Source organism: Pogonomyrmex barbatus, unplaced genomic scaffold (assembly GCF_055798465.1).
Source record: "Pogonomyrmex barbatus isolate J1 unplaced genomic scaffold, ASM5579846v1 scaffold2, whole genome shotgun sequence".
Taxonomy (NCBI): Eukaryota; Metazoa; Arthropoda; class Insecta; order Hymenoptera; family Formicidae; genus Pogonomyrmex; species Pogonomyrmex barbatus.
This window is the reverse complement of record NW_028297116.1, coordinates 23,721,108-23,746,853: the sequence shown is the minus strand read 5'-3', so window position 1 is coordinate 23,746,853 and position 25,746 is coordinate 23,721,108. Positions and strand designations below refer to the sequence as shown.

General features: G+C 40.9%; 1 long non-coding RNA gene across 1 annotated transcript; it reads left to right on the top strand.

Moving 5' to 3' along the window:
• The first annotated feature begins 6,830 nt into the window (after positions 1–6,830).
• LOC148936791 (uncharacterized) lies at positions 6,831–8,132 on the top strand. Its single transcript, XR_016139332.1, has 3 exons — positions 6,831–7,166; positions 7,561–7,741; positions 7,845–8,132. It is a non-coding gene; the product is annotated as an uncharacterized LOC148936791 (long non-coding RNA).
• Positions 8,133–25,746: the final 17,614 nt, after the last annotated feature.

Sequence of the window (25,746 nt, the reverse complement as noted above, 5' to 3'; positions counted from 1 at the left end):
TACATAAATCATGCATTATAGTATGGTGTTTGTGTCTATGTACACCAATGTGGTGGTTCGTGCGTCCACCAATGTCGTCGTTGAGCATCTGCTTCAGCTCCGGCGCTACCTGTCCGCTGTCTGCTCCCGTGTGTGCAAAGCGGAATGGGCGACGGGGAAGGGAAGGTTTTTCGTGCTGGTTCCCAGAATAAGGCAAATCTCAAAAGTACATTTTATATATTTAAAGTACAACGAAAGATGTCGTGAACATCAGGAGCGTGACGCGGGGGTCTGTGTTCCCCGTGTGTACGATGTGCATCCGGAGGTGACTGGGTCGCGAGATTCCTCTCGGAAACGCTGCGTTCGTCTCTCGCGGGCACCAGCCCCGCCGTGAGTGATCCTGGCACGGGTCGTCAGTGCGTTTCCAAGGGATGGAGAGGCCTCGGTTTGAGAGGCGGCGTGAAATGAAGCCTGCCGGTGGTCTCGACGGGGCGTTCCCCGGACAATACTCCCCAGGTCCAACGGGATGAGGCGCCACGTACTCCTGGTGGGCTCAGGGCGTAGTCCTATGAAGCCTTGAGCAGGCGGGCAGTGATGTGCCGCAATTTGTGGCAAGATCCTCGCCCGTTGCGGGGTGGATGGCTCGCTGCGTGCGTCCCTACGGGCCGGGAAGTCGATGCTACGGCCTGGCGTAGGCGGGCAAGTCCGCGGAGCTGCGCTCTGGCGCGGTGGTGTCCGTGACGCTGACCCGGACGCGTGGCTGTCGGCGGATGAGGAGGATGTCGAGAGGGCGCCGAACAACTCGACTAGTCGTTCTCGCCCAGAGGCGGTGGTCGCTCCTCGGCGCTCGACGGCGCGGGCCCTGGCCGGCGCGATGTTGCCGTCGGTGCCTGGACGTCTCGCTGTCCTCCCAGCCGGGAAGTCCGCTCCGCGCTGATCCTGGCTGGCGGGGGTAGGCCTCCCCGCGGTGATGGCGGCCAGCAGGCTGTTTGGGCACGGGCGGATGCGGCTGCGAGGTCAGCGGCAGTGTAGAGGTGGCTGCGACGTGGTGGCGGAATCGATGTCCTTGAATGGCGTACTTCTGCGTCGTCTCCGCGGCGTGGCTTTCCTGCGGAATCTGCGGTGGCTCGTTCAGGTGCCTCTCGGCAGGGATGCCTAGAGTCCCGCCCAACGGCGTGAACGGCCGCTGAGAAGAGTTCGGCGAGAGGAGGCACGGCGTGAACGGCCGCGTCGAAGGGTGAGGAGCCCCTCTATGGCGTGAACGGCCACCGAGGGGAGAGTACGACCTGTGAAGGGTCGGTAACGCCAGCCGCAAAAGGCCGTGTAATTTGACCGCAAGCGGTCAGACCTCAGTGTCTCTTTAGCCGTACGGGCCCCAGAGCGCACTGAAGGGTAGTGTCGGTTGCTGGTGCTAGCCGCTCTTATATAGCGGCCGTGTGGTCTTCCGCGCACGAGTTGATGATTGTCCGGGTGGCCATCTCGTGGCGAGCGCGTGTATCACTCTCGTGCGCGGGCGGGCCCTACGGCTTTCCGCGCACGAGCAGACGGTCGGACGGCTGGCCATCTCGTGGCGAGCATGTGTCACTCCCGTGCGCGGACCCACGGTGTCGGCGCGTGGCAGCGCGGCGGCGCGCGCCGGCGCGCTCGTTGCTGGGCCAGAGTGGCGGTGACCGCCACAGATATATGTAATGTATATGTATTCGTGTGAATGTGTCCAAACACAAATGTATCAAAAATCTATAATTCAAAAATCTATAATTTCGCTAGATCGAAAAAATTACTTGTACGTTTTCTGCGAGAATGTCTTTATAAGATGTCTTTTAGACACGCGTGTTATTTGGAATATTCTAATAAAAGGAAAGAGCAAATTATATACATTTAGTTACATTTTTTATCACGAAAGCTTCTCTCCGCGGAAAGACATGTACATGCCTCGACATTCGACAGTCGATTGATGAAGTGATCGGGTGATACACGTAGCCAGCCAGCGATGCCGGCGCGCGAGAAACACTGACAACCACGCACACTGAAGAAAAATCATGTACGCTTAGCGTCTTCGCTTCGACTACTTGATAGAAGGACGATCTTCTATCTCATTTTTTCCAATTGCGTAATAACTCGAATTTCCCTCGCTGTACCATATATCTATTATGACAATGTTTTATATATAATAACAATAATATTCGTAGTAAAATTAAATAAAGATATGTAATATAAAACAAATCGAGAATGTGTTCAACAACCGAAAGAGACACGGATAATTCCCTCGGCAGGATCTTAAATGTCTAATAATTTTTTCTCAAAAATATTACGCGATTTAATTAATTATCTATAATATTAACGACAGACTTTGAAATTACGTTGTTTTTTATTATGTGTACAAAAAAGTTCTGAGCTTTTTTTGTAAAATTCAATCTTTATTCAAAAACAAACAAAAAAAATATTAATCAGCGAAATATTCCCCGTTTACATCAACGATCTTTTGCCATCTTTCGGGTAGCTTGCGAATTCCTTGACGATAGAAGCTCACCGGCTTCGTAGCGATAAAGTCATCAATGCATTTTCGTATCTCTTCAAATCTCACGAAATGTGTATCAGCCAAATGATGCTGCAGCGACCGGAATAGGTAGTAATCGGAAGACGCCATGTCTGGGCTATACGCCGCGTGCGGGAGAAGTTCCCAGCCTAACGCAAAGATATGGTCCTGAGTCGCTTTCGCAACATGTGGTCAAGCATTGTCATGAAGCACGATCACTTTACGACGTCCTTGGCCAGTAAATGACCTCTTTTCTTCTAATGCATCGCTCAAATTGATCAATTGTTGTTGGTAGAGGTCTGCCGTGATTGTTTCACCCGGTTGTAACAACTCGTAATACAACACACCTTTCCAATCCCACCAGATACAGAGCAAAACCTTCTTGACGTGGATATTGAGCTTTGGCGTTGATGTCGAAGGTTGACCAGGGTCAATCCATGATTTTCTACGTTTAAGGTTATCATAAAGAATCCACTTTTCATCGCCTGTAATGATTTTGCGCAGAAAACCTTTTTTCCGGAACTTCGAAAGCAAAGTGAGTGCAGTGTCACGCCGACGATTTTTGTTGTCTTCGGACAATTTATGCAGAACCCATCTGCCTTCCTTCTGAACCTTTCCCATCGTATGTAAACGTACGGAAATGATTTGCTGCGTAACGCCTGTTCTGCAAGCTCCTTTTCAGTTTGCGCAGAGTTTATATCCAGCAGTGCTTGCAATTCGTCCGTTTCAATCTTTTGAGGGCGTCCAGCACGCGGTTCATCTTCAAGACTAAATTCTCCTTGGCGAAATTTTTGATACCTCTTTTACATGTAGTATGACTTATAGCGTTCTCTCCATATGCAGCACAAATCATTGCAATGGCTTCAGCAGCATTTTTCTTCAGATGAAACACGAAGTGGATGGAAAATCGAATATGCTCTTTTGTTATTGTCATCGTGAACACTATTGATTTTTGAGGTTATGTGCATCAAACGCCACATCGTATGGCATTTTAGAAGGCCAAATGTCAACGCTTTAAAACCAAAGGGCGGGAAGATATATAAAATTTAAATTGTTATTTCAATTGTATGAAATCTAAAGCTCAGAACTTTTTTGTACACCTAATATGTGAAACGCTATCTCACGTATATTTCTTTTTGAGCCATATAATGCTTTATTTGATTTTCCACATTTAATAAAAAGATTGGCAAGTTTCTTGAGGACACATACAAAGCTTTACTGTGATGGAAAAATATTATCGACGTTTGTAATAGTTATAGTATTAAAGTTTGGCGGAAAACTTTGGCGGAAGACTCAAGAATCCTGATTTAAATATTTTGTTAACAGATTTTACTGATTGGTGCTCGAGATGATCAAAATCATCAAACAAAATAACACTGTTCCTTGTTTTAGAGGCTTTGTTTTAACTGTACGAGCGATTCTTGCAACCTATGAGAGACTTGCAAATTGATTCGAAGGATTTGAACTTGCAACAGGATTGTGTAACTAAGATTCGATGGAGCACTTATTCTCTAGATTTAGACAACGTGGAGAGTTTAATCCAAATCCAACGGCAAGAATGATATGATTATCCATTAGACATATACTCTCAACAGGATATATCCAAACGAGGATAAAGGCAATGTCCAGAAAGTCCAGAGGCTCTTATCACTCATCCAAGTCGTCTCACTAAAGTAGAAAAAGTCATAAATAATACTAATACTTCGATTATAGAATATGATGACTTTGACAGCGATTTTTTTTGGAAGATATAGAACTTGTAGAGGAATATACAGATTTTGAAGATACAGAAAATATAGATGCATTGTGTGGTTATGATGAAAATATGCTATCGCATATTTCGCTGGATTTGTGGCATGACTAAGTTTTGCAAAAATTAATTGTGAGAATTGCCGCAATGATATGACGAAAATTCTCATGATGCGAAGTGAATAAAAAATATATAGAATTTGGAAAATATTCAAATAAGGATGAAGATGCTTCAACAATATAATAACAAAATTAATAAGACCACCTGTTGCGTTTACAAATATTACAAAAACACAATTAATGCCATTTACACGTACGTAACAACATCATTAGGCATCCAATTACCTTCTTCAAAAATATTGTAACTGAATGTGTGCATTCTACAAATAAAAATCACGTTGGATGGTTGGATATTAATCATAAGTGTTGTAATCATCGAATGAATGTTTTGAAATATATGATTACTGTAAAAATATATTCTCGTAGAGATATAACAATCGTGCAGAAAAAAGAAGCAATACTTCAAATAGAAAAATGAAAAACATTTTGAACAAATAAAAAATTAACGTTACAATTCATAATAAAATAAAATCTATAAAAAGAGAACGAGAGAACAAAATATCTTGAGCACCATAAGAAAAGAAGAATAAAGAAGACACACACACACACACACACACACACACACACACACGCACGCACGCACGCACGCACGCACGCACGCACATACGTACATACGCATGGTATTACAATTTATTGCGCAGAGTGCTTTTTAGTATTTAACTGCACAAAGTGCAGAATACGTTTTATTACAATGTACTGTGCACAGCGCAGAGTGCTTTTCGTATTTAATTGCACAAAGCGCAGAATATTATATTACAATTTCGTTATATTATAATTTACTGCGCATAGCGCACGATATTTTTTAGCATTTCACTGCGTTAGGCGCAGCATATATTTTATTACAAATTGTACTGTATGCAATTCAAAATATCTGTTCATGTCTTTATGAATATGATGTTTCAATATGTAAAAAATGTGTAGAAAAAAATTGCGAGAATTAATAATAAAGAAACTGAAAAAAGAACCGATCTACGAGATCACAAAATTAATTGAAATATCGAGAAGTGTAAAATAAACAATTATTTGAATGGTATCAGCAATGATACACTGGAGATTGCCCTTATCTATATCAGCAAGGGAAAGAAAACTTCGGTGTTTATGATGATTTTTTCGGGTGGAGTCCAATCGGACATATTGCCGATTGGTCGATTAAATAAAAAAATTTTTGATAAGTGGCTCACTAGAAAATTCCTAGGCATCGGCTGATGTGAGCGGTGTGTCCGATTGAAAATGTACGCATCTGGAACGCTCCCGTTTTTTCTCGTTACGATCAGCAAAGAAGTAAGATTTACCAAAGCGTTTATAAGATATGTTTCTGAAACATCTTTTCGATTTTGTAGTAAAAAATAAGGGCATTGCAATTAATTAACTGAAATTTTTACCTGATATTTTATTTTGATTTTTATGATATTTATATTAAGATATATTTTAAGATATATGTCACAAATTAATGAATTGATTGTGACAAATTTGATAAATCTCATAATTCAATTTTCTATGTGAGCATATTATGTTTTTGTATTTGTTTAATATATTACTTGTATATTTCATTAATGTACATTATTTCCTTTCTAACAGATTGGCAACATACCGTTTCGATTGCAATTGTGAATTGATTCGTTGGTTCGAACAACTTCTAATTTGGGAGATGAACGTACTTCTCGCCTGTACAGCATAGAACAGCTATTGGAATAGTGAGTATCTTGAGTTTTTGAAAATAAGCATAAAACTTATCATGATAATCTAAATAGCAATTGATATAATAATTTATTTTTATCCCAACAAACTTTTATCTGCATCGAACAGTTTGCGTTATTGTAGTTCTTTACATAAAATACTGCTGCAATTTATTTTTAAGATTTGTATAGTATATTTGGTTTAAGATAAAGACTAATATTGACTAATATTGAAAAATTTAAATATTTATATACATATAGGAATACATAAATCAAAATTTATATGTGCTTTGCATAAAATGGAAATTAATATTTTTTTACAGTTCCTGACAAAAAAGTTGGACAAAATCTAGATACAGCGTATGGTGTATCGAAAGCAAGATATCTTACTACATCCTCGTAAAACTTCGTATTGTTAGCAGATCTTTTGCAAGTAAATTACTATCTTTACGCGATATCATGTGGTTTTAATCAATATCATGAAATATCCGGATTCTTTTAAACATTAAGTAGTTTGTGCAACCGGAATAGTAAATCTCCAAATATTCTAAATGCAAGAAAAAAGATAATTACTTTAAAGAAAAATATACGTGAGATAGCGTTCACATAAAAAACAATATATTGGTAATTTCAAAGATTGTCATTAATATTAAAGATAATTAATTAAATCGCGTAACATTTTTGAGAAAAAATTATTAGACATCTAAGATCCTGCCGAGGGAATTATTCATGTCTCTTTCGGTTGTTGAACATATTCTCGATTTGTTTTATATTACATATCTTTATTTAATTTTGCTACGAATATTATTGTTATTATATATAAAACATTGTCATAAGAGATATATGATACAGCGAGGGAAGTTCGAGTTATTACGCAATTGGAAAAAATGAGATAGAAGATCGTCCTTCTATCAAGTAGTCGAAGCGAAGACGCTAAGTACATGATTTTTCTTCAGTGTGCGTGGTTGTCAGTGTTTCTCGTGCGCCGGCATCGCTGGCTGGCTACGTGTATCACCCGATCACTTCATCAGTCAACTGTCGAATGTCGAGGCATGTGCATGTCCTTCCGCGAAGAGAAGCTTTCGTGATAAAAAATATAAATAAATGTACATAATTTGCTCTTTCCTTTTATTAGAATATTCCAAATAACACGCGTGTCTAAAAGACATCTTATAAAGACATTCTCGCAGAAAACGTACAAGTAATTTTTTCGATCTAGCGAAATTATGGATTTTTGTTTGATACATTTTTGTTTGGACACATTCACGCGAATACGTATACATTACATATATCTACATGTCATTTTCTTAACATTGCTGTGCCTCAGTTTAAATTACTTTTATTAAATTTAGTGCTATATAAGAGAAAGGAAAAACGTTTTACGAACATTGTTGTGAATCTTTTAAACATCAAGCCGTGTTATTTGGAATATATTTTAAAATTATATTAATACATACGCACGCACGCACAGACGCACATATATGAATTTATTTTTTACAGGTCCGAACGCAAGGAAATGCAACGAAAGGAGAAAAAAAAAGACAAAGGAGGAAAGCCTGGATGTAGAGAGGATGTGAAGGATATGAAGAAGGGAGTAGAAGAAAAGGAAGATACGGAGGAAGAGAAGGAAAAAGAAGAGGAGAAAGAGAAGAGTGCGATTTCTCAAGGAGAGAAACGAAATGTAACTTACAGTCTTCTGTATTTTCTATAATGCATGATTTATGTATTGTGATATATTGATATATGATTATATTTCTTATTTATTTGCTTTTTATTTTATTTAGATACACGAAAGCACGAATGGAGTGCTCGCATTGCTGTCGTTGTGACGGACGACGAGGCGGACGACAAAGCGGACGAGGCGAATGAGGCGGATGAGGCGGACAGCGAGGTAGTAGGGAATGGCGAGACGGTTGGTGAAACGAATGGCGAGGCGGCTGGAGGAGTGGGTGACGAGGTGGCTGGGGCGGACATTTTACAGAGAAGTGTTATGTTTTTAATTTCTTTATTTTCTGTTTTTTTAATATAATTAAAAAAAATACATGTAAAATACCTACAAAAAAATACATATTTAAAATATTTTGTGTATTAATAACATTTATTTTATAAACGTCTCCTGAATACAATTTGTATTCTCACTTATACTATATGTAAAAAAAAACGAAAGTTTTCAACATCTTATGAGCAAGTGAAAAGATAGTTGTGATCGGAATGGTGACAAGCGCAATAATCTTAGATATTAGAGATTTTTGTTTTAATTAATTAAAATTCATTTAAATATCACGTTTATATTTTATAAGGCATCCTTTTTTGAGACGCTATTAACCTTTTTAAAGTCGAGACAAAAGCGGTATTTTCCATTTGGCTTTTTTACCATGAAAATTGGATTCAACCACTCGCTAAAAGACAAATTCGATTATCGGCATCTAACAATTTATCAATCTTTTCGCGAATAGCTTCCTGCATATTTGGAGAGACCAGATAGCAGCGTTGTCTTATAGGCGAGTGTCGGCCCGCGTCAATTTTATGTTCCGTAAGGAAAGTAATGCCGGGACTCACAACGTCTTTCGTTACGGTATCTTCGAGAAATTTGTGTAATCGCTTCGACTGATCCGGCGTTAATTCGGCTAACTCACTACACACCTTATTGACTAGCTTCTCCATAGCAGTAATCCGTTAAAGCAGTATCTAATTCTCGGTTCGCTTGAAAAGCATCAATCAGACGCTGCGAAATCGAGATTAATATCGAAAGCGCACAAAAAAACTATCCCTACGATATACGGTACGACTAGGCTCGGCAACAAGCATGCGGAAATCTCACGTTTACGATTCTTCAATAACATCGACACTTCAACTTCCTCCCTATATCTGCGCGATCTGTTCGCTGTTTTAATACGGAAACCTCGATCACGTACGATCGACAACTTTAAGTTTTTTACTATGCGAATTCCGTCCTCTCCCAGCATTGTACGGCTCGACCCGGAATCCACTAAGGCCACCAAAGTGTATTCTTCCACACGCACGTGTAAATAACGTAGCGGTGTCAATTTAGCGGCTTCAAACGTAACGTACGAATAACTAATCTTCCGGTAAAATTGCGATATGAGTCCTGTTCGTGGGAGCGGGGTTCGCAAGTACCCGTCTTAACGACCCACTCCTCTGTTTCCCGAACATCTCGAACACAGTCGTATCCCGTCGGCCACAACGGTAACAACAGGTACGGCGCAGTTGTCGGCACTCTCGCGTAATATGACCGGATCCGTCGCAATTCCAGTACCCTACGCCGGCAGAAGCTCTTTCGGACGCGGTTGCGGTTTCCAGCGACGACAAAAACGAGTTAGTGGTGTAAAATCATGGACTCGGTCGCCCTCGTAGTACGATCGATACGCGCGTCTGACAGTCGTATCCCTATTCTAGACGGGGGGAATACCTTTGAGTTGATGACGAAAATCCGGCAATGGCGACAACGACGGATTCGCATGAAACTCGCGCGAAACTCGACCCGATATGCTAATTCCGGCAGCAAGGAATTTTCCAGATCAGGCAAAGCTCGATATTGTAGCTAACTTCGACGCAAACAGCCATTCTTTCTAATGTCGCGAAATCGCGAAACATATTTCGCGGAACTACAACCTGCAATCGAGATAACATATTTCGGTGCGCGTAATTAAGTTATTCCGTTAAATCCCACGGAGGATTCAGACGATCGAACAAAACCTCCAACGAGAGACTAGGACCATCTCTCTGGAGTACCAGTCGTGGGAATTCAAGGGAATATACATGTATATATGTATATTGTGATATATGTATATATGTGTATCATTGTATTGTTGACATGTTATTCTAAACACGTTATTTACGATAAATATCATCACATGTCTCTGTAGTCGAAAGGATAAGATGCCTGCCCGGTAAGCAGGAGATTCAGGTTCGATTCCTGGCTGAGGTGATATTTTTTCGCAAAATAATTACGAGTTTTCACGACTGGTTCGTGATCGGGCCCCGCCGTGACGCACACCCTCCCTTCTTATTTGTGGCCTTGGAGATTAAATAATCCGCGACAAGCTCGCGTCCTCTCTCTAGGTGCAACGCATAATCTCGTCACATAACGCAAATTGAAATCGGGATCGCCGAATCGCACCCTCCATGCCGTCACAAAATCTTTCCAATTATGCCACTGCGCGCGTCTGGCTCGAAACCAATGTAACGCTGTATCCGATAAAAAGAACGGTAAATAATTAAGTAAGTCATCGGCAACCGGAATGAGCGAACGTCCCTCCTCGATTCGAATTAGAAACGCTTCCGCGTTTTCGCCGCGCGTTCCCGAAAATTTTAAATTCTATTTGTGCAATACGTCATAATTTTCGGCCGCCGAAACTCACGGGCTCCCGCGCGCACCCGTCACGTCACGATGAGACGTCGGTCCTCTCCGTGGAGGCAACGATACTATTCTTTCGCGTATGATCTCCGTCCCGACTGACGCAGGATGTATGTCCAAATCACGAATGCACGGGCTATCTGGTCTATCCGGTGAGTGCGGAGGGTGCAGACGTCCCTCCTCCATCGTACCGACTCGGAAATGACGGACCGCATATTTCCGCTAACTCGTATCGCAAAAGCCGATCATGAAGCTTAGTTATTTCCTCCCCCCTCCCCAACATCCTGTTCCCGATACGACAATTCAACGCGTAATTGCTATAGGCAGCCGATATATCCATGCGAATCAAGAATATTCTGACATTTTCGTAAATCGAAATTATTGGCTTTATAAGACGACAACAACAAGGGCACGCACGCTATACGTAAGAGTTAAATGTAACAACGAGAGGCAATCGAAATAATTTTCTTACTTCAAATATTTCTCGACTTATCGTCAAGGCTAATCCGCGCGAAAAAAACACGATAAGTATTTATCCGGAAAAAATGTAAACATGTAAAAAATGTAAACGCACCAATAACCGTCGACGGTGACAATGTGGGGGTATAGTGTCTGGATGTGGTGGTGAGTTGTTTGTGCCACTACGCGTCTCGGGAGGAGACGGAGATTGAATGTGTGAAAGGAGAATGCGAGAAGCAAGCGAGTATGTGCGTGTGATCTGCTGTACTGCGCCGGCCGTGATTGGCTGAACAGGCTGGTGATAGATGGTGACTTTTCTTGAAGATAGTGTCCGGTCTTCGGCCAGCTATAGCAGGTCAACGAAGCAAGTATCGGAAGCAAAGCGGAAAATAAGCAGCCAATTGTCGCTATGTTTCGCTGAGGCGGTAGCGCAAGCGGAAGGACATGCGAGATAGGAAGGTTACGTGCTCAATAATCAAGGAATTGCAGAGTTAATCGAAAGCCATGATACATATATTCTATAAGATAAGACAGATACAGAAAGATGCTCAGTTATCGGGACTGGGTTTGAGTCCCGCGAGAAAAGCGTGTGGGTGCGTCAAGCGCGTCTACTTCTGTGTGCAGATGCGCGAGCTCCTGTAGCCGTTCTCGGCGCCTTTCCCGGGCCCCAGCTTCTCCTCGTCGTGGCCGGGCTGTGTGTATCTACGAAGTAGCGTGGACCGGCGGCAGGCCCTCGGTTTGCGTGGCGGCTTCCGCGTAGAAGCGGCGAGAGTCGCGGCGCGGTAGCCGGTTGTGGACATGGCCGAGCTCGATGGTGCAGAGGCGACCTTTCCTGTGTGGGGTCGAGCTCTAGAGAGCGACCAAGAGTAGATGGTCGCTCGGGCGTTGTCGGCTCCTCCTGTGGAGTCGACGATCTCGGTGGGCTATCCTCCGGGAAGGAAGCTGACCCGAATAGGTCTAAGAGCTGTTTGAACCGGCGAGAAGAGTGTCTGATGCGCTGTCCGAGGGGCCGTCCCTTTGCGTCATCCCTTCCGTCCCCTGCTCGGAAGAGGCACGTATTCAGGCGGCGGCGTTGATGGCCGCGAGGTATGCGGCGACGGACGTCGCGGTGAGAGCGACTGCTGGGCAGCAGGTAGCGTCGGTCGTCCTGGCGGAGTAGGAAGGTTGTCGCCGTTGGCCTCTAAAGAGAAGCACGCCTGCGGAGGTTCGCATGCTGCACGGCATCTTCTTGAGGCGGCTGATATCGGCGCGACGAAGGCCATGCGGAGGCCGCAGTCCTAATCAAGTCGCCCGGACACGGGCGGATTATGCGGCGTCTATGGGTATATTCCACGAGAATTTTTCCCGGACGTGATGTCTGCGGCGTTCACGGCCGCGTAGGAAGGTCGCGGCGTTAACCGCCGCGGAGAAAAGACAGATTGGACGGCTTTCACGGCCGCCAGAGAGATGCGTTTGAACGCGTCTACACGGACGGATTGCTGCGGCGTTTACTGCCGCGGGGAATACGGCCGAAGATCGACCGGTCTTCCTAGCAGAAAAACTGCCGTGTAGTGGAGCTTGAGGCCAGAGCTAGTCTCCAGAGGAGGGCGTCGCAGTACAACTCTTAGCCTTTAACAGGCTGGAGGTGAGTGAGGCGAAGAGCGGTGCTAAGTGCCACTCTTATATAGTCCCAATGGGGTGATTTGAACGCGAGAAAGTGATTCCTCGACTCCATCTAGTGACGGGCGCGCGAATCACTGCTGCGCGGAACTGCGCGCGACGGTGTGTCTGGTACGGTCCAATGGCAGTGACCACCACAATAATACACAAAAAAAGAAACGGTCGCGCAGAGTCGGCACAGCGAACGCGTATCACGTCGACGAAACAAGATGGAATTTCACACGTTACACTCGAAAATCTTTACTTTTCACAGCACTCGCGAGCACCGAATTTCCGAACTTAATTTCGCAGACCCTTCACTCGCGATGTACAAAATATGCTGAAAGATAATGTCAATTAGCAAGGGCACATAAAATAATAAACCAACAATGCTCCGAGGAGCAGTTGCATCTTGTGACGAGCGATCTCAAGACGCCACGTCACAGAATATATAAAAAATTGATATATTGATGAATGTGTGGCGGTCACTGATATTCGGTCGCGCCATACACGCGGTATAGCGCGAGTCCGCCGCGCGCCATAGCTTGCACAGCTGCCACTAGATGGCGCGAATCTGAAACACTTTCTCATATCTAACTTTCACCACGAATCACTCGAGCTATATAAGAGCGGCAGCAGGCACCGATCGGCACCTCAGCTGCTCATGCAGATCCTATAGGTTGAACCGACGACGAGGTCCGCTCCGGCCTAGTTAAGGCACTATACGGCTAATCAAGCCGGCGATACCGATCGCTCCTCAGGTCGCAATTCGGCCGACGCCGTTGCCGGCCGATGACGCCGCTTCCGACCGATGACGCCGGACTCCTCTCCGCGGTTGACGATGTTACTGCGGCTCCTTCCTCCGACCGATCATGTCGCCGTCGCCGTGTCTGGGCGACTACCTCGCGGCCGACGACGCCGCGCAACAATCCGTCCGTAGCCGAACGACCTCCTTGTGACCGTTAAAGCCCTCAAATTGTCCATTATCGGACGACCACTTCCAGGTCAACGACACCGCTTCACTCGGCTGACGACACTAAACCTTCGGGAGCGTCCCAGATGCGCACATTTTCAATCGGACACACCACTCACATCAGCCGATGCCTAGGAATTTTCTAGTGAGCCACCTATCAAAATTTTTTTTATTTAATCGTCCAATCGGCAATGTATCCGATTGGATCTTACCCAAACCTTAATCTTAAACCTTCGGGGTAGGGCCCGTTTGACCATATTGCAATTGATCACCAGCCACTCATAGCATTTGAACAGAGGAAAACCTCTAGGCACCGGCCGCTGTGAGTGGCTGTAGTCAAACAGGACGCTCTTAATCTTCACAGCCAACGACGCCACTTCCGTCGATCGACGATGCCAAATCCTCGCAGCCACTGATGCCGGTCCTCTCAAATGATGACGCAGAGCAGTCACGGCCGACGACGCCAAGCTGCCACGGCTATTAATGCCGTCCCCGACGGAACAATTACTCGAAGGTGGCCCCCGCGACCACCCGTCGATCGAGCATGTACTCACGGATTAGTCTACACAGTTATTGTTTGAGCACGTCTCCCGAGGGAAACGCACCCCTGCGACCTCGCCCGTACGGGCATACGCAACAGGATTAGTCTACACAGTGACTCCTCGAGGAAGAAGGACCTAGCGTCTCAAAAAGAGACACTTGGAGCTATTTGGCTCAACCTCCTCTTCCGAAGACAGCCCAAGGCCGACAACGCCAACCGGGGTAACGCTCGAGAGAGAGTGTCCGCCGATGCTCGGAAAGTCTTTATACCGAATAATAACGGGCACACGAAGTGGCGACTATACAGAATTGAGTTAAGTCACATAGAAACTTGCCAACCTCGTCGAGACACAAGGAAGTTCTACGAGGATACAACCACACAGACGAATTCATATGATCCGGCTACCTTAAGGCCCTGTCCAGCGAATCGCTATCGACAAGGCAGATCGGGCGCGTATCAAAGGCGCCGAGAAAGATTTCTCGAACGCGCCCTGACTTGAGAAGGCGAAGCCCATGCCACCGGTTCCAGTCTACTTACACAGGCTATGCAAACCTACCTCACTGCTGTATCAACTGAATAAAGACATCATGTATTGTAATCACGAGTATCAGTTATTGTACGTGCAACCTTCCCTTTGCGATCTAGCCCTTCACCTAGTATTAAGTGCGCTACCAATGCTCTAATTGCTTGCGTTATATTGCGACAACCTTCCGCTTTGTTTCTTCTGCATACAGCGCTGGCCTTCTGCCACAGCTGGTCCGAAGAATCGGAGCCACAGACGAGAGATGGGCATCTGCATAAGAAACAGATCGAGAAAGCATTCACGCACGCATCAGGCAACATTCTCGCTCTCCAATCACACATATTCGCCATCCTTGTTGCAACGGACGAGCGACTCACTCTCACTCTCTCTCTCTCTCTCTTTCACACACACACACACACACACACACACACGCGCGCGCGCGCGCGCACACACACACACACACATTATTTATATATATATATATATATATATATATATATTAGGTGTACAAAAAAGTTTCTGAGCTTTTTTTTGTAAAATTCATTCTTTATTCAAAAACAAACAAAAAAATATTAATCAGCGAAATATTCCCCGTTTGTATCAACGACTTTTTGCCATATTTCGGGTAGCTTGCGAATTCCTTGACGATAGAAGCTTACCGGCTTTGAAGCGATAAAGTCATCAATGCATTTTCGTATCTCTTCAAATCTCATGAAATATGTATCAGTCAAATGATGCTGCAGCGATCGGAATAGGTAGTAATCGGAAGGCGTCATGTCTGGGCTATACGCCGCATGCGGGAGAAGTTTCCCAGCCTAACGCAAAGATATGGTCCTGAGTCGCTTTCGCAACATGTGGTCGAGCATTGTCATGAAGCAAGATCACTTTACGACGTCCTTGGCCAGTAAATGGCCTCTTTTCTTCTAATGCATTGCTCAAATTAGTCAATTGTTGTTGGTAGCGGTCAGCCGTGATTGTTTCACCCGGTTGTAACAACTCGTAATACAACACACCTTTCCAATCCCACCAGATACAGAGCAAAACCTTCTTGGCGTGGATATTGGGCTTTGGCATCGATGTCGAAGGTTGACAAGATCAACCCATGATTTTCTACGTTTAGGGTTATCATAAAGAATCCACTTTTCATCGCCTGTAATGATTTTGCGCAGAAAATCTTTTTTCCGGAACTTTGAAAGCAAAGTGAGTGCAGTGTCACGCCGACGATTTTTGTTGTCTTCGGACAATTCATGCGGAACCCATTTGCCTTCCTTCTGAACCTTTCCTATCGTATGTAAACGTACGGAAATGGTTTGCTGCGTAACGCCAAGCTGTTCTGCAAGTTCCTTTTCAGTTTGCGCAGAGTTTATATCCAGCAGTGCTTGCAATTCGTCTGTTTCAATCTTTTGAGGGCGTCCAGCACGCGGTTCATCTTCAAGACTGAAATCTCCTTGGCGAAATTTTTGATACCATCTTTTACATGTAGTATAACTTATAGCGTTCTCTCCATATGCAGCACAAATCATTGCAGTGACTTCAGCAGCATTTTTCTTTAGATGAAACGCGAAGTGGATGGAAAATCGAATATGCTCTTTTGTTATTGCCATCGTGAACACTACTGATTTTTGAGATTATGTGCATCAAACGCCAAACCGTATGGTATTTTAGAAGGCCAAATGTCAACGCTTTAAAATCGCAAAAGGGCGGGAAGATATATAAAATTTAAATTGTTATTTCGGTTGTATGAAATCTAAAACTCAGAACTTTTTTGTACACCTAATATATATAATTATATATACATTTCTTTATCTACAATTTATTGATGTAGCATGGACTCGCCACATCCACCATCTATTTCACGAGACATGATTTTATTGACAGTGCCGTAAATTAAATGTGATTTGTAGTTCACAGATTCAATTATAAACGTTGGTGGTGATAATGTACGGCGAATTCGACCATGTCAGGAAAAAGGCCGCTCTCAGGTTCCTGTTTGATTCAGTAAATAAAGGAGTTAGTGGTCTAGTGTATAGTATAAATGTCTATAGATCCGATAGCACACAACATTGATTGGCCAATTTAAAATAAAATATTTTGATTGGTGAAATATGGAAAATTTTGGAAAATTTCTAAGCATCGACTGATGTGAGTGGATGTGTGCTACTGTGCGCATTGTGCGCTAACGGGACCTTACGTAGATTTACTACTATCTACTAAGTACTCCTAATCGACTAAGTACGTTCTAAGTACGTTCCTATGTCCTATGTCCGGGATAACACCTTCCATGGAATTTCGCCGCGAATATTCGCAGCAAATGATGACAGTATTAGGAAATGCTGCTTCACTTCTATTGTAGATATAATTCTTGTAGATAATTTAAACATACCCTAACAGCACATGATATCATTCGAATATTCTACACTCGTACATAATAAAATAACATTATTAATTACTATTTTTCTTAATTAACTATAATATATAAGAAATATATTTCCCATATTTAATACAATTATTGACAAATTCATAAACAAATAAACAAAATATATTTAACAATTTATAAATAATTTTCATAAAAATGATTCTCATTAACATAATATAAGTTCACGGATCTATATGTATAATTAAATTATCCACAAGAATTACATATGCAATCGAGATTTTAAAATTGAGACTATTTATACGACAATATAGTAACATTCATTAACCAAATCTATTATATTTTATGTCAAAATTTATTTTATGTCATATTCACTTATATCATCATTTCAGTTGCAGATTTCATTCCCATTATAGAAGTTAAGCAGCATTGAGCAGGATTCCAAGTAGGATAGATGACCATTTTAAAAATATGCAATTGTTGTACCTCAGATGGGCTACAACGTTAATATTCGGGATAGTCGGGTTCGTCAAGCCTAAGAAGTTGGAACTCCGAGCAGGATCAAAGGAATATAGGGATCCTCATGAAATCATTGACACACTTTCTTTAATTTAATTGATTTATTTTAAAAAGTGCACATATACTTGATATTATAACGATTATATATATTTTACACACGTTTACGCGTCGTCGGGCGGCTCGACGCGTCTCGCGTTACTCGGGCGGCCGACAACCGAGTATGACACCTGAACTGCTGATAATACGGCTCGCGTGAACTTCGCGACGAGGCTCCGTAGTACCTTGAGCGACTTTTATAATAATGATTCCGCACGACTCATAATTTTGACTCCCCCGACTCCGCCTTGTGTAGCCAGTTATATAGATTGATCGATGCCCGATCAGCAATGTGATCGGTTACGTCGATTGATCGCGTGATATTGATTGATCAATATCACGCCCGGTTCGATTAGCAAATTGAGGAATTTGCTGATAGGCTTTTCGAAATATTCTCGCGCGTTTCTACGGTCTTTCGAAAGACTGATCGCAATTTTGGCGATCATGCATTTGTGTCGTCTTTCGAAAGACTTTTTCTGAAATTCATGTGAACTACTTTTGTTGCCATGCAGACTACTTTTATCATTAGTTGTAAGTCTGGCTAATGCAACACAATGATACAAAATAAAAAATGTTTCATTACTTTCTCTCATTTTTTTCATTTTTTTCACTTATTTTCCGTAAGAGGTGTCACGTATATAGATTTTCACGATTTATATGTCTGGACTCTTATGCATATACGTGATGTACTGTTTTTAAATTATTTTTTATCCTATGGCCATACTGCGGGATATTTTCCAATACATACTAGGGATTAGTGAGCGGTAGTAACGATCTAAGTACATTCCACAATATATCGCAGTACGTATTTCGAATGTTCGGAGAATATCTCGAATATACTTGTATGATCTCGTGGAACGTTCTCAGAATAGACGAGTGCTGTTAGGGTAAAGCCGTGATTCTATATTATGTTTATTGAGAATCATTTTTCTTAAAAATTGTTTATAAATTGTTATATATATATTGTTTACTTGTTTATGAATTTGTTAATAATTATATTAAATATGGGAAATATTTTTCTTATTTATATATTATATAATAGTTAATTAATTAATTACAGAAAGATAGATTAATAATGTTATTTTATTATTTATTTATTAAAAATGGCTTAAAGGTAACGATGGCTAAAAGGTAACGATTAAATGACGATATATTTATGACGATATATTTATATTTCGTGACGAATGTTATGTCTATAGAATATACGCGCGCGATAGAAAGACGTACGTATCATTTCCGTACCCCTGAGTAAAACCTGAGAATATATGTGCGCGATGAAAAAGCGTTTGTATCACTTTTGTACAGCTGCGTAAATCCTGAGAATACGCACGCGAATGATGCTGTAAATAATGTTCTAGCGTGGATCTCAGTACGTTATAAATAATCACAGTACAAGCAGTACAAAAATGGAATGATTCGCAATATGTCGCTGTTAGGATTCGATATGAAGATATTTTTTAACTTATCCTGATTTGGTATTTATTCATTTTGCTCTAATTATTCTATTGATTATTCACTAGTGTTTCTTCCACAAAAAATTAGATCCAGCATGACAATAATAGCGTAAACAGCATAAAGTAAACGGAATCTGATGTTTAAGTGAAACCTTACGAAAAGAAACTACTGCCGATTCTGTGGTTATTACAGACTGTGTAATGCTTGTGTAATGCTCACTGTTGATATTACTATCTGTGTAGTAGCTATCTATAATGAATTACACACTGATATTACATGCCATTCGTATATCACTGGAATGATTACAGCGACGTGTAATAACTACTAAAGTTAGTAGAATTACATGCAAATATTACTGGCATCACTCGTATAATGTAATATGTATTATTTCCCTCAAAACAAGCAATATAGGAAATATTGGAAAATTTTTCACAGAAATAACAAGAACAAAAGAAAACATATATAAACTTACAGTTTATATATATATAAACTGTAAGTGGTGAACATAAAAATATTGCATACATTTTTATTATTTATTATGTAACACTTACACGGGTATCACAGAACATAACTTCATTTTCATCACATGTTTCTTGACTCTAAATCCTTTGCATCTTTTATTTCGCGTGCATTCTGTTGATAGAGGAACTATATTGGTGCTGGTGCTTTTCAAATACTGTTTATAAGAACCTCGTGATTCTTTACTCATCGTGATGTAATTTTAAAAATTATGCCGATAATATGAATACCAAGCCTGCGTTGTAGAGATACCTATTACATACTGCGCGTGCGCTGTACGCAGATAGAGAGAGAGAGAGAGAGAGAGAGAGAGAGAGAGAGAGAGAGAGAGAGAGAGAGACAGTCGTACATTTTGCTGCAAAATCTTTTTATCTCAGAAAGCACTATAAGCATTCACCATATAACTATTAATATGTGTAATATTGGCACTTTTTTTTTTAAATAATTACAGCCTGCAATCCATTAAAAAAAGAAGGGATTAAGAAAAATATATTACTGTATCATGCAAAGTGAATTCTTTTGAAAGCATATCGCGCTCTTCCAAGGCCAATGGCAAGCTATAGACCTTAAGTTTTATCCGCCAATCATGATTATTCTGTATCTTTACTTGTACATACACGTTGGAAAAACTCATTTTGTATTTTTGCAATGCAAAAATATTAAATAATAATATTCTTAATAGTATTCTTTGTGTAGAAAAATTAACAGTGTTATTTGTGCAGAAAAATTGACAACATTCTTTGTGCAGAAAGGTTAATAGTGTTCTTAACGAAAAAGTTTATTTTGATACTATATTACTGTTACGTCGTGACGACTGCACGATTCTTCTCTTTCGGGTATCAGTTATTTTAAAATTTAATTAAGCGGATAAACGAGAGACACATGTTTTGTTACTCTATTAGATCGCGACGGTTACGCAACTGATCTCTTCCGAGGGTCGGTTACTAGAATTTGGCTAAGCGGATAATTCCTATCATTCTAATTGCGGAAGAACAACATGTGTACAGATGTTTTCCTCAACGAAATCATATATATATATATAGTGCCCTTAAAGGCACGGAGCGCGCACTGCTACTTCCTTTTTTCACGCGGTCAGAACAGTTTCAGTCCATCAGTTTGTCAATAATTCAATCAGTTGGTGTCAGTCGAAATAAATCAATAATTTCACCAAGTACAAGTGACCAAGTTTCCTGGCGACACCGCTTCCACTTTCATCATCTCGCAGGTCCCAAGTCTCCGGCATTCCAGAGTAACAGTAAGTTTGACTACACATAATAAAATTCTCTAATAATAGTTTTTGGGTCTCTTCTCCTTATATTTTCTCATTTCCCCCTTACATCCTTTCTATCCTCTGCCGTTCTCCTTACACTTCTACTCTCTTTTTCTTTTTCTTTTCTCTTTCTTTCTTTGCTTGGGCCGTCGGACCTCTCGGGCTTCCTATGCGTTGCGGAGCATTCAGCAGGTTCATGGCCGCCGAATAATTCGGCAAAATCTGCTTCTTCTCTGTTGGCTTCAGCCGTCGAACTTCTCAGACTCCCTATGCGTTGCGGAGCACTTAACAGGTTCATGGCTGCTGAGTAATTCGGCAAAATCTGCTTCTTCTCTGTTTGCTTCGGCCGTCGAACCTCACTGACTCCGTATCCGTTGTGGAACACTCAGCAGGTTCATGGTCACCGAATAATTCGGGAAATCTATTCTTTTTTTCTCTCTCCTTTTACAATTTTCTCTTTCCCTTCTTAATTTCTCTCCTCCGTCGGATCTCTCGGTTTCCTGAAATATTTCAGAAATAGCCTTAAGGTTTACGACCAATGACATTTCCTTCATATTCCAAATTCATTTCTTCAATTCATTTCTTCTAGTGAAATCTGCATCATCCTCTCTTTCCGACGCTCAGAAACGGAGGCGAGTCCTGAAGAGGCCTCGTTATCGTCGCAACAAGCGAGCTCGTCGATCAGCCAACTACCCCTCGCCTAGGACATCCGAGGTTTTTACACATGCTGAAGAAACCACGAGTTGTTCCAGCAGAAGATCCTATTCATTGTGCATATCTCCTCCGTCCTATTCCCCGATTAGACCATCCGAATCTGGGTCATACCCAGATTTCAACGCACTCTTCCCAGAGCGCCATGACACAAATTTCCAATATCCAGATTTCCGCACCAAGAAATCCTTGGACGAGTTCTCCGGACTCCTTCCCCTCCTCCCCTAGACCTCACTATCAGAAATCCGACTTCCTCTCCGAAACAACCACACACAGATAACAAAATATAGATTTAAATATATTAACAACATAGGATAAAAATATCAAAATATAGATTAAATATACTAAACCACGTAAGATAAGAATAATTAGAATGTAGACAAACATACAAATATAATCAAATTTGTACACGGAAATTAAATAATACATCCGTCAATTTTTAGAATTTATATTATATTATATGAATTTCCGTACGTAACACCTTTTTTTTATTTTATCAAATGTAAATATACTTTCAGTAAATGTACTTCAACACAAGAAATAATGACACGGATCTTGTAGTTAGTTAAACTTATAATCGTTTTTAAAATTATTAATTACATGTAAAATTTAAATTATTTATCGTTTTAGTTATTTCTTCCTCTTTCATTCTCAGTTATCCCAAGATTCGCACATGGTCCTGTCCCTGGCAACAAAGATTAAATTCTCTTGCCTAAATTACGGATCGACGGACGCACGTCACGCAGTCGAAATCATAGCGTCTTTTTCAAGATGTTGACTCGCACTCGTGGATCTGCACAGTGCGTCCGACTCGTAGAGACGCCTCAGCGCGCCCACCTGCGAGAGGGTATTTGGAGCGTCCTTCCTAGCCCCATCCATTTTCAAAAAAAATATTTATCTCGGGCTGGACGTAATATTACATTGGATTCATAGAGTGAAATTTATCGGTATTTCGGATTTCACAGGTATCAACGAATTGATCATGAAATACGTTGAAGAAATCAACGATGAAAAGTGCATTTTCGTGGAATTTATAAACGAGAACGGGAACATAGCCATAGAATACTTGGCCTTGGTTAATCAAAAATGATATAGAAAATATCATTAAAAACCGCGAAAACGTTATTACACGTTGGCCAAAAGATTGTACTGTTGGTCCAGTAACAGCAAAACTGAAGAAAAAACTTCAAAATTGCGAATTGAAACTGTACATGTGATTAACGTAATAGGATTTGGAGGTTGGGCAGTATATTTGTAAACAGAAAATTTGATTTATTTTATATATGTAAGAATTTATTTGATTTGATATTTTTTAAATATATTTATTTTCTTTTTATAGATTGGATAAGTATGCACAAACAAATGACAAATTATTTAAAATTTGACATACCTAATCCTTCTAAAGAAGATAGGAAAAAATGTGTTGCTAAAAGAAAGGATAATAGTAGCGACGAGTGCGTTGATATGGATTATAATAATAATAAACGAATAAAGGTATGTTAAAATCGAATAATAAGTTGATGACTTGTAACTAGCGTCCTAGATAATCAGAGAGGCACAACCGGTGTTATGGTTTTTGATTGGTTCCGTCATTTTCTCTTCAGGACGGAAAAGGAAAAAAAATGGAGAAAAAAGATTAAAGAAAGACAGACATATATACAGGGTGATTCAGAACAACCCCGTGTCCTTGCAAGGACGTACTCCTGAATTAATTCTGAGACGATTTTTCCTCTACGAAAATTTTGTACAACGCTTACATTTTAAATCATAAAAGAAAAAAGTTAGCGAATAACGAGACGCGTACGGAAAATAGGCAGGGGCGGCAACTCACCGTCCGACGCAGGCGATTACTGCAGGGCGTTCGCTGCGTCGACGTGTTTACCATACGCGATAGTATGCACCTATGCGATTTCTCACTTTCTCTCTCTCTCTCTCTCTCTCTCTCTCTCTCTCTCTCTCTCATTCACTTACCTTGTAGAGATCTCTATGATATCTTTATACCGTTGTAGCATGACAGATGAATTTCATCGTGGATGAACGACAAATTTACACACACACACACACACACACACACACACACACACACACACACACACACACACACACACACACACACACACACACACACACACATATCTTATAATTATTTCTTGAAAGATAATTTGTGTAATCTGTCTCTTGGCAACCAAATGTTTTTATTGAAATTGAAAATTAAAAAAAATAAAAACAAAAATATATAAATTCCTTAACAAGTTGAGATATTTGATTACAAAATGAAGTGGCAGATTATAATGTTTGTAATGTGTTGGTATTGTAAAGGCTACAAGAAGATTTAAGCAGTGAGGAAATGAACATTGGATTTGCTTACGTTATGACGTGATGTTCTTAACTGTAATTGTTCGATTCGTTTACTGTCTACGTCTCGCTGCTTTAATTTTTCTGTGTACCATGGCCCTAAATGTATACAACGCGATTAACGCCTAGAAACTAATTTCATATTAATATATAAATTACAAAAATTTTCAATCTCAATAAATAAATAAATATATGTGTGTGTGTGTGTGTGTGTGTGTGTGTGTGTGTGTGTGTGTGTGTGTGTGTGTGTATGTCTTATTTTTAGGTTTGAAAGACATAAAAAAAATGTCTCAAACAATATTAGAAATCATTCTACAAATGAATAAAAGGTCAAAGATGTAAGAATTAGACGACCGTAAGCGGTCATGAAAGAGATTCGGAATATAAACAGCTAACAGAGAGGAGCCGTCGTGGTCGTGCAGACTAAGTGTCGGACTGGTAGACGAGGGATCCCGAGTTCAAATCCAGTCGGTCTCCGTTAATTTTTTCCGAATCTAATAGATATCTTTCAATCTCAGAAGTGGGATTCAGCCTATGTTACCTCAGAGAAGATACAGCCTATGTTACCTGACAGGTCGATCGTTCAAAAGTGAACGGAAAAAGTCGGGGAGTAGTACTCCAATGTCGTGTCGGTCGTTCAAAAGTGAACGGAAAAAGTCGCGGAGTAGTACTCCAAAGTCGTGTCGGTCGTTCAAGAAGTGATTGAAGTCGGGAGCAGAAGCTCCAAGTTTCGGATAAAAGTCCGATAGAGGAAGACTCGGTACATTCGGGACGAATGTAATACCAGAATGGCCGAGCTGTAAGAATTAGACGACCGTAAGCGGTCATGAAAGAGATTCGGAATATAAACAGCTAACAGAGAGGAGCCGTCGTGGTCGTGCAGACTAAGTGTCGGATTGGTAGACGAGGGATCCCGAATTCAAATTCAGTCGGTCTCCGTTAATTTTTTCCGAATCTAAGATATCTTTCAAAGATATCAGTCAATGTCGAAGAGATAAAAGTAAAAAAAATTTCGTCTTTCTGGAAAGTATGAGATATTGTTTAAATAAACAATTTCTTTTATTTCTTTCAAATATTTCTTTTTCTTTTACAGAAAGTGGACAATTCACTCGTACCCGTAGCAATCGATCAGCCGGAGACACTCACACCAATAAATGTCATCGAAACGGTATGAGTATATATATCTCTTTTGTTCGTAACAAATTATGAATCCTTTATTGATCTATGGAAATAAGATCAATTTAATATAATATATAATATAAACTAACATATATGTATTATATATAATATAATTAAGATCGCAATAAAAAATAATTCATAAATTATATTTTTCAGAAAAGTCATACTGCTAGTAACTTAGAACACGTTGAGAAACCTGAGATGATAAAGGATACGAAACCAATGGTCAATATTTATTCATAATACACTATTTAATAAATTAGATAATATTTTATAACATATATTGAATTTCTTTGCATTTTTAAAACAATTCCTTGTTATTTGCAGATAACAGTTAAAGGAAGGAATTTTGGATCACGATTTGTGAGTAATAATCAATTGGAGAAATTGAACAATAAAGACGGTGTTTCCGTAATGACGTGCGAATTACTAACGTTGCTGTTCGATCGAGATGAGCTGAAAAATAGTAGTTTAACGGGGAAGCCGGCAAATGCGAATAAGGACAAAAAATGTCCAAGAGCAGCTTCGCTGCAGCTCGATCCCGTCCGTCTGGCAGATGTCGCAGGTGCAGTATAAATCGATATATATATATATATATATATCTAAGAAGCACTAGCGTATATATATATATCTAAGAAGCACTAGCGTATATTCGGTGTTGTTTAATAATTAACAACTCGATAATTATCGCGAAAA